This window comes from Idiotropiscis lumnitzeri, unplaced genomic scaffold (genome assembly GCF_059441095.1).
Source record: "Idiotropiscis lumnitzeri isolate Australia: NSW breed Sydney's pygmy pipehorse unplaced genomic scaffold, RoL_Ilum_1.0 HiC_scaffold_88, whole genome shotgun sequence".
NCBI lineage: Eukaryota > Metazoa > Chordata > Actinopteri > Syngnathiformes > Syngnathidae > Idiotropiscis > Idiotropiscis lumnitzeri.
The window spans coordinates 492,765-502,997 of NW_028283626.1; the positions used below are offsets into that span (position 1 = coordinate 492,765).

Sequence of the window (10,233 nt, forward strand, 5' to 3'; positions counted from 1 at the left end):
ACCCGTCTTTATCAGCTGATGTTCCATGAGGGTGTGACTTACCTGTCAAAAAAATGAAAAATCGGAGCAGTAAAAGAACAAGCACAACATGAACATTACAAATCAGCAATCACTGACCACTGCAAAAGGGAAAACCACATCATGGACCGGGAGAAGGGCAGGGTCATCGGCACCGAAGAGAACAAACAACAGCGCTGGATCAGAGAGGCCATTGAGATCTGCAAGCGAGGCATAAAAACCATGAACAGAGACAAGGGAGCCTTCATCCTCTCTACCACCTGGAGCAGCATCTTGGCGGAGTTAACGGACAGCGGGGGGCGTGACTTGCCTTCATTCTTGTGACAGGTAAGTCACGCCCTCATGGAACATCAGCTGATAAAGACGGGCCACAAGACACCATCATGTGACACTCTGAAAAAGGCGAAAGACTTTCGTATTGTGACATCCTCAAGGCCTAAACACTCATCCGAGCAAATATAAGGTAGATTTTGTTAACCTGCCCGGAGAAAAACATCAACGAAAATAATTTGTATTTGTTTTAACCAGTTGGTGGCGCTACCACTGCGATCAAAAATAAGTTGGCAGCCGTCTTCAGGGCCTGAATATCCTCAAATGTGAAAAATTTCGAGAAGATGGATCATCTGAATCATTTTGCAGGAACTTTTGTTGCCACGGAGAATAATCAGACTCTGCGGCACCGTAATAGCCACGCCCTTCGAAGGAAAGTCACAAAAATAGGGATAGAGTAAGATCAATGTCTTGAGTCTTTTCTAGCCAATTTTCAATCGGATTCGTTAAAAGGGCACCGTGCAGTACGTCAAAATGTAAAAAATGATATTGATTGGCGCAAGGTGTATAACTGAATATAAACATATAGATGTCTTCAGGTACCGACTCTTTATGTACATGTGAAGTTTTGGATTTTTAGCAGCATGTGCAAGAGAGTTATTAAGCATTTTGTCCATTGCGGCGAAGGAAATCTTAAGTGAAAACTTCGAAGCCCCGCCCCCGTCATATAGTATTTCGGAAACAAAAAATTTTAGTCCCAGTGTTTGTCCCAGGTCTTAAGATGCTACAGACAGAATTTTAAGGCAATCAGATGAAGCCTTTAGGATCAGGGTGCAAAAGAATGACCCCTGTAAACATGCAAAAAAGGGCAAAAGTCGGACTTTCAAAAATTCATAACTCACTTCCTGTTCATATTAGACGTTAAAATATCAAATTTTTCGCCATGCCCGATGAGACTGCCAAGTTTGGTGAATTTTTGTGCATGTTTCGGGGGACAAAAATGCAATCGAACAATCGGAAAAATAATAATAATAATAATTTCTACAAAAACAATAGGGACTTCGCAGCGGTCGCTGCTCAGGCCCTAATAATAATAATAATAATAATAATAATAAAAGTAATAATATTTTCTACAAAAACAGTAGGGACCTCGCAGCCGTCGCAGCTTGGGCCCTAATAACAATTTCTAGAAAAACAATAGGGACCTCGCAGCGGTCACTGCTCGGGCCCTAATAATAATAATAATAAAAATAATAATAATTTCCACAAAAACAATGGGGACCTCGTAGCGGTCGCTGCTCGGGCCCTAATAATAATTTCTACATAAACAATAGGGACCTCGCCGCGGTCGCTGCTCGGGCCCCAATAATAATTTCTACACAAAGTCCATTGTGGTGACCCGCCCCTTTTAAGTAAATTCAAAATGGCCGACTTCCTGTAAAACCTAGCTCATTGCTCCAAGAGACTTTTTTGTAGGTCTTGGTCTTATACATACGGTGAACCCTCGCTACTTCGCGGTTCACCTTTCGCGGGTTCAGTGCTTCGCGGGTATAAAAAATATTCGGGGGCATTGTAGTTTCGCCGAGCGGCACGACGGGCGCTGGAGCGGTTAGACGGCCGGCGTGCGCCGAAGAAGAGCGTGGGCGAAGAGGAGAGTGGACGAAGAAGAGCACGTTCCCCCGGACACGATCGGTGGCGACGTTTCGCGCGGTTCGGACCGTACCAGAGCTCCGGCCGGCGTGCGTGGCAGTTAAGCCGTAGAGGAGTACCTTCCCCGGGCACGGGCGGTGCCAAGCGGCCCCTAAGTTTAACCGAATGGAAGCTCCGGAGGAGGAGGGCATGCTCGCGTCACAGTAAGCCAAAGAGGAGCACCTTCCCCGGGCACGGGCGGTTCCAAGCGGCCCCTAAGTTTAACCGAATGGAAGCTCCGGAGGAGGCGGGCATGCTCGCGTCACAGTAAGCCAAAGAGGAGCACCTTCCCCGGGCACGGGCGGTGCCAAGCGGCCCCTAAGTTTAACCGAATGGAAGCTCCGGGGCAGGAGGGCGGGCGTGTGTCACAGTAAAGCCGAATTGGAACACCTCTTCCGCCCGGGCACGAACGGAGCGCGAAGCTGTCAGTTATGAATGAATAAATGAATAAATAAATAAATAAATAAAGAATGCCACCTTTCATTTCACAGGGCACACCGGACGGCGTACCAGCAGGTAAAAGTCGGAGTAATTAAATAAATACAAAAAGAATGGCTGGGGAATAAAAAAATAATACGTTTTAATAATAATTTGGTTTTTTTGTTATAACATGAATTTCACTCTCTCTCTCTGTCTATATATATATATATATATATATATATTTATTATATATATTGTATTTTTTTTTAAGCATTTTTGAAGGTGCGCCGCTACTTCGCGGATTTTCAGTTTTCGCGGGTGGTCTCTGTCCCCATTAACCGCGATAACCGAGGGTTCACTGTACTCCATAAAATTTACAAAAAGCAAGGTGAAACACTCAACCAGGGCTGCTTTTTTTAACATTTCTCGAGGGCCATGGCGAGCCATTTCAAAAAAGCTGCACAACTAACGTATAAAATATTGATAAATTTGCTCTGCCTGATGTGTGTGTAAAGTTTCACGAGTTGTCGTTCATATTTAGAACCTCATAATCAGCGTTGTTTTATTGCCGAACAGTGCAATGCCACTCCCACAACTTTTCACGAAAAAGGATGAATTTCGTATTGTGACATCCTCATGGCCGAAACAGTCATCCGAGCATATATGAGGGCGACCTTGTTGAGTTGCACGGAGAAAAACATCCAAGAAAATAACTTGTATTAGCTTTTACCAGTTGGTGGCGCTACTACTACGATGAAAAATAAGTTGGTAGATGTCTTCAGGGCTGAAGTATCCTCAAATGTGTACAACTTCGAGAAGATAGGATCATCTGAGTCATGTTGCCGGAGCTTTTGTTGCCACAAAGTACAATCGGATTTTTCAGCACCGTAATAGCCACGCCTTTTGCCAAAACGTCACAAAATTCGGCAGAGAGTAAGATCATTGTCTTGAGTCTTTTCTGACTAATTTTCAGTCGGATTCGTCAAAAGGGCACCGTGCAGTACGTGAAAATTAAAATAAAAACACATTTTTGATTCCACTTGGCGGCGCTGTGTGTATAACAAAATAATAACATTAAGATGTCTTCAGGTCGGGACGTTTTATTTACAGGTGAAGGTTTGGATTTTTAGGAGCATGTGCAGGGGCGTTATTAAGCATTCATTTATTTGTATTAGGTTCATTTTGTCTTCTTATTATTGATATTTGACTGATTCATTAAAAGCAGACAATTATGTTTTAGGTTAATTTTTTACCTGACATGTTTCGGCGAGTCTTTCGCCTTCTTCAGAGTGTCGCATGATGGTGTCTTGAGACCCGTCTTTATCAGCTGATGTTCCATGAGGGTGTGACTTACCTGTCAAAAAAATGAAAAATCAGAGCAGTAAAAGAACAAGCACAACATGAACATTACAAATCAGCAATCACTAACCACTGCAAAAGGGAAAACCACATCATGGACCGGGAGAAGGGCAGGGTCATCCGCACCGAAGAGAACAAACAACAGCGCTGGATCAGAGAGGCCATTGAGATCTGCAAGCGAGGCATAAAAACCATGAACAGAGACAAGGGAGCCTTCATCCTCTCTACCACCTGGAGCAGCATCTTGGCGGAGTGAACGGACAGCGGGGGGCGTGACTTGCCTTCATTCTTGTGACAGGTAAGTCACGCCCTCATGGAACATCAGCTGATAAAGACGGGCCACAAGACACCATCATGTGACACTCTGAAGAAGGCGAAAGACTTTCGTATTGTGACATCCTCAAGTCCTAAACACTCATCCGAGCAAATATAAGGTAGATTTTGTTAACCTGCCCGGAGAAAAACATCAACGAAAATAATTTGTATTTGTTTTAACCAGTTGGTGGCGCTACCACTGCGATCAAAAATAAGTTGGCAGCCGTCTTCAGGGCCTGAATATCCTCAAATGTGAAAAAGTTCAAGAAGATGGATCATCTGAATCATTTTGCAGGAACTTTTGTTGCCACGGAGAATAATCAGACTCTGCGGCACCGTAATAGCCACGCCCTTCGAAGGAAAGTCACAAAAATAGGGATAGAGTAAGATCAATGTCTTGAGTCTTTTCTAGCCAATTTTCAATCGGATTCGTTAAAAGGGCACCGTGCAGTACGTCAAAATGTAAAAAATGATATTGATTGGCGCAAGGTGTATAACTGAATATAAACATATAGATGTTTTCAGGTACCGACTCTTTATGTACATGTGAAGTTTTGGATTTTTAGCAGCATGTGCAGAGAGTTATTAAGCATTTTGTCCATTGCGGCGAAGGAAATCTTAAGTGAAAACTTCGAAGCCCCGCCCCCGTCATATAGTATTTCGGAAACAAAAAATTTTAGCCCCAGTGTTGGTCCCAGGTCTTAAGATGCTACAGACAGAATTTTAAGGCAATCAGATGAAGCCTTTAGGATCAGGGTGCAAAAGAATGACCCCTGTAAACATGCAAAAAAGGGCAAAAGTCGGACTTTCAAAAATTCATAACTCACTTCCTATTCATATTAGACATTAAAATATCACATTTTTCGCCATGCCCGATGAGACTGCCAAGTTTGGTGAATTTTTGTGCATGTTTCGGGGGTCAAAAATGCAATCGAACAATCGGAAAAATAATAATAATAATAATTTCTACAAAAACAATAGGGACTTCGCAGCGGTCGCTGCTCAGGCCCTAATAATAATAATAATAATAAGAGAAGATAAGATAAGATGTCCTTTATTAGTCCCACAATGGGGGCCAAGGCGAGCAGTGGCGACGGGTCGTCGGATGCTGCCGCGGCCAGAGCGGGGCGCGGTGGTGGGTCCTCGTGCGTCGCCGAGACTGAGGCGTGACGCGGCGGCGGACCGTCGTCCATCGCGGGCACCGGAACCGGGAGCGGCGGCTGGTCGTCGACCCCTGCCGAGACAAGAATGTGGAGCGGCGGTGAGTCGCCGTCCACCGCCGAGGCAGAAACCAGGAGCGGCCGTGGGTCGTCGAGCGCTGCCGGAGCCAAGGCGAGCAGTGGCGACGGGTCGTCGGATGCTGCCGAGGCCAGAGCGGGGTGCGATGGTGGGTCGTCGTGCGTCGCCGAGGCTGAGGCGTGACTCGGCGGCGGACCGTCGTCCATCGCAGGCACCGGGACCGGGAGCGGCGGCGCTTCATCAGGCGCCGCTGGGACCGATACGGCAGGCGACTGCTCGTCGTCCACCACGGGTGCAGGGACCGGGAGTGACGGCTGCGGGCCGTGTTCTGCCAAAACGTGAGCTTGGAGCGGAGGCAAGGCGTGCCCCACCGGAACATGGGCTTGGGACGGACGCACAACGTGCTCCGCCGGAACGTGAGCTTGGGACGGACGCGCAGCGTGCTCCTCCTGAACGTGAACCTGGGTCGGAAGCAGGGTGTGCTTCCCCTGAACGTGGACTTGGGACGGACGCACAACGTGCTCCGCCTGAACGTGAGCTTGGGACGGACGCACAGCGTGCTCCGCCTGAACGTGAGCTTGGGACGGACGCACAGCGTGCTCCGCCTGAACGTGAACTAGGGACGGACGCCGGACGGGCTCCGCGTGAACGTGAACTTGGGTCGGGGGCAGGATGTGCTCCGCCTGAACGTGAACTTGGTTCGGGCGCACAGCGTGCTCCGCTGGATCGGGAGCTGGGATCGCCATTGGGGCCCCGGGACGGGGCTCGGCCGCTGACGGGGAGCCGGGACACGGCTCAGCAGCTGGCGGGGAGCCGGGACTGGGCTCAGCAGCTGGCGGGGAGCCGGGACTGGGCTCAGCAGCTGGCGGGGAGCCGGGACTGGGCTCAGCAGCTGGCGGGGAGCCGGGACTGGGCTCAGCAGCTGGCGGGGAGCCGGGACTGGGCTCAGCAGCTGGCGGGAAGCCGGGACTGGGCTCAGCAGCTGGCGGGGAGCCGGGACTGGGCTCAGCAGCTGGCGGGGAGCCGGGACAGGGCTCAGCAGCTGGCGGGGAGCCGGGACAGGGCTCAGCAGCTGGCGGGGAGCCGGGACAGGGCTCAGCAGCTGGCGGGGAGCCGGGACAGGGCTCAGCAGCTGGCGGGGAGCCGGGACAGGGCTCAGCAGCTGGCGGGGAGCCGGAACGGGGCTCGGCCGCCTTCGAGGAGTCGGCACGGGACTCTGGAGGCTGCGGCTCGCATGGAGGCGGCGGGGTCCGTGCAGCGGGAGCTGCATTGGTCACTGCTGCAGGCGTGGAGGCGACAGCGGGCCGGGTGCAGCAGTCGATCCGGGCACAGCCGAACCGGGAACCCTGATCCCTGTCAGCCTGCCGCCATAGGGAATCAGGAAAACGGGAGACCTGAGGGACCGTGACTGCGGGGGCTGGTGAACGCGAGCTAGGAGAAGCCAGGGGAGCGTGATCCGGTGCTGAAACTGATGGTGAACGATGTGCGCGACGTGACCGTGACTTCCGGGATTTGGGACGTGAAGCGCGCGAGGGGGAGTGGGAGGTGGTCGCGAAAAACTCAAATGGCTCGGGGGGAGGAGGGTGACGGCTCAAAAATAACTCCGCGTTGCGCTGAGCGACTAAGAGAGTGGCAATATATTCAAAATCATAGTCGTGATCTGGATCGGAAAAAATGTGAGGGGCAAGGTGCTCAAAATCAAACTCGTGACCGGACTTACTCGAACCGTGAGGGGGTGAAAGGGCTTGGTGCTCAAAATCGTCCTCGTAATCCGAATCTATGATCAGGTGAGGGGGTATGACAGGCTGGTAATCGGTGCTGTAATCGGGGGGCAAAAGGGGAGAAACAGACGTCGAGCGGAAAATGGAACCTACTTGAAGGACACGGGGTTGGTCGGCAGGCTGAGGGGGGTTGTCCGTCCGGCGGCGTCATGAGCCTCTCGCTGGGTCCTTCTTTGGTCGGGTCATTCTGTCAGGACTCGCCGGTCGGCGAGGAGGAGGTGGACCCAAAAGGCGAGGAGGCAGAGAGGTCAGAAACATGAAGGGAATTTATTAACTGAAACAACCAGGGCAAACAATGTGGCAGGGTGAAAAATAACAAAAGACAAACTTAACGTGACCAGACTGGGAGGCAGGGCGAGGAACAACACTGAAAGACGGGAACGAAGAGGGGAACCAGAGCATGAACATGAACAAGGAGCAGAACGTGAACAAAGGTGGTCGTGGCTGTCCGTGATTTTCGGCAATGACCCGACACTGGGTTGAGAGCATGGAAGGCTTAAGTAGTCCGGTAATCAGGGGAGCAGATGGGGAGCAGGTGTGTGATCGTTGATGAGGAGCAGGTGCGTGGCTGGTGAGGGCGAGGTGCTGAGGGGAAACGCCCCTGCTCAGCTGATCAAAACAGACAGGAAAAGGCACATGGCAGGAAGGAGGGGAGAAAATAACAACAAAAACAATAACAAAAACCGCATGCATATGAAAACAATAACAAAAGGCTGTCATGCCCGACGCGGATCATGACAAGCACAACATGAACATTACAAATCAGCAATCACTGACCACTGCAAAAGGGAAAACCACATCATGGACCGGGAGAAGGGCAGGGTCATCCGCACCGAAGAGAACGAACAACAGCGCTGGATCAGAGAGGCCATTGAGATCTGCAAGCGAGGCATAAAAACCATGAACAGAGACAAGGGAGCCTTCATCCTCTCTACCACCTGGAGCAGCATCTTGGCGGAGTGAACGGACAGCGGGGGGCGTGACTTGCCTTCATTCTTGTGACAGGTAAGTCACGCCCTCATGGAACATCAGCTGATAAAGACGGGTCACAAGACACCATCATGTGACACTCTGAAGAAGGCGAAAGACTTTCGTATTGTGACATCCTCAAGGCCTAAACACTCATCCGAGCAAATATAAGGTAGATTTTGTTAACCTGCCCGGAGAAAAAAATCAACGAAAATAATTTGTATTTGTTTTAACCAGTTGGTGGCGCTACCACTGCGATCAAAAATAAGTTGGCAGCCGTCTTCAGGGCCTGAATATCCTCAAATGTGAAAAATTTCGAGAAGATGGATCATCTGAATCATTTTGCAGGAACTTTTGTTGCCACGGAGAATAATCAGACTCTGCGGCACCGTAATAGCCACGCCCTTCGAAGGAAAGTCACAAAAATAGGGATAGAGTAAGATCAATGTCTTGAGTCTTTTCTAGCCAATTTTCAATCGGATTCGTTAAAAGGGCACCGTGCAGTACGTCAAAATGTAAAAAATGATATTGATTGGCGCAAGGTGTATAACAGAATATAAACATATAGATGTCTTCAGGTACCGACTCTTTATGTACATGTGAAGTTTTGGATTTTTAGCAGCATGTGCAGGAGAGTTATTAAGCATTTTGTCCATTGCGGCGAAGGAAATCTTAAGTGAAAACTTTGAAGCCCCGCCCCCGTCATATAGTATTTCGGAAACAAAAGATTTTAGCCCCAATTTTAGCCCCAGTGTTTGTCCCAGGTCTTAAGATGCTACAGACAGAATTTTAAGGCAATCAGATGAAGCCTTTAGGATCAGGGTGCAAAAGAATGACCCCTGTAAACATGCAAAAAAGGGCAAAAGTCGGACTTTCAAAAATTCATAACTCACTTCCTGTTCATATTAGACGTTTAAAATATCAAATTTCTCGCCATGCCCGATGAGACTGCCAAGTTTGGTGAGTTTTTGTGCATGTTTCGGGGGTCAAAAATGCAATCGAACAATCGGAAAAATAATAATAATAATAATTTCTACAAAAACAACAGGGATTTCGCAGCGGTCGCTGCTCAGGCCCTAATAATAATAATAATAATAATAATAAAAGTAATAATATTTTCTACAAAAACAATAGGGACCTCGCAGCCGTCGCAGCTCGGGCCCTAATAACAATTTCTAGAAAAACAATAGGGACCTCGCAGCGGTCACTGCTCGGGCCCTAATAATAATAATAATAATAATTTCCACAAAAACAATGGGGACCTCGTAGCGGTCGCTGCTCGGGCCCTAATAATAATTTCTACATAAACAATAGGGACCTCTCAGCGGTCGCTGCTCGGGCCCCAATAATAATTTCTACACAAAGTCCATTGTGGTGACCCGCCCCCTTTTAAGTAAATTCAAAATGGCCGACTTCCTGTAAAACCTAGCTCATTGCTCCAAGAGACTTTTTTGTAGGTCTTGGTCTTATACATAGAGTGAACCCTCGCTACTTGGCGGTTCACCTTTCGCGGGTTCAGTGCTTCGCGGGTCTAAAAAATATTCGGGGGCATTGTAGTTTCGCCGAGCGGTACGACGGGGCGCTGGAGCGGTTAGTCGGCCGGTGTGCGCCGAAGAAGAGCGTGGGCGAAGAGGAGAGTGGACGAAGAAGAGCACGTTCCCTCGGACACGATCGGTGGCGACGTTTCGCGCGGTTCGGACAGTACCAGAGCTCCGGCCGGCGTGCGTGGCAGTTAAGCCGTAGAGGAGAACCTTCCCCGGGCACGGGCGGTGCCAAGCGGCCCCTAAGTTTAACCGAATGGAAGCTCCGGAGGAGGAGGGCATGCTCGCGTCACAGTAAGCCGAAGAGGAGCACCTTCCCCGGGCACGGGCGGTTCCAAGCGGCCCCTAAGTTTAACCGAATGGAAGCTCCGGAGGAGGAGGGCATGCTCGCGTCACAGTAAGCCGAAGAGGAGCACCTTCCCCGGGCACGGGCGGTGCCAAGCGGCCCCTAAGTTTAACCGAATGGAAGCTCCGGGGGAGGAGGGCGGGTGTGTGTCACAGTTAAGCCGAATTGGAGCACCTCTTCCGCCCGGGCACGAGCGGAGCGCGAAGCTGTCAGTTATGAATGTATAAAAGAATAAATAAATAAATGAATAAAGAATGCCACCTTTCATTTCACAGGGCACACCGGA

General features: G+C 49.7%; 1 long non-coding RNA gene across 1 annotated transcript; it reads right to left on the bottom strand.

Moving 5' to 3' along the window:
- Positions 1 to 5,109: 5,109 nt before the first annotated feature.
- On the bottom strand, positions 5,110 to 7,667 carry LOC148315591 (uncharacterized). Its single transcript, XR_015840786.1, has 2 exons — positions 7,185 to 7,667; positions 5,110 to 5,305 (listed from the first exon to the last, which is right to left on the bottom strand). It is a non-coding gene; the product is annotated as an uncharacterized LOC148315591 (long non-coding RNA).
- Between the last annotated feature and the right edge of the window lie 2,566 nt (positions 7,668 to 10,233).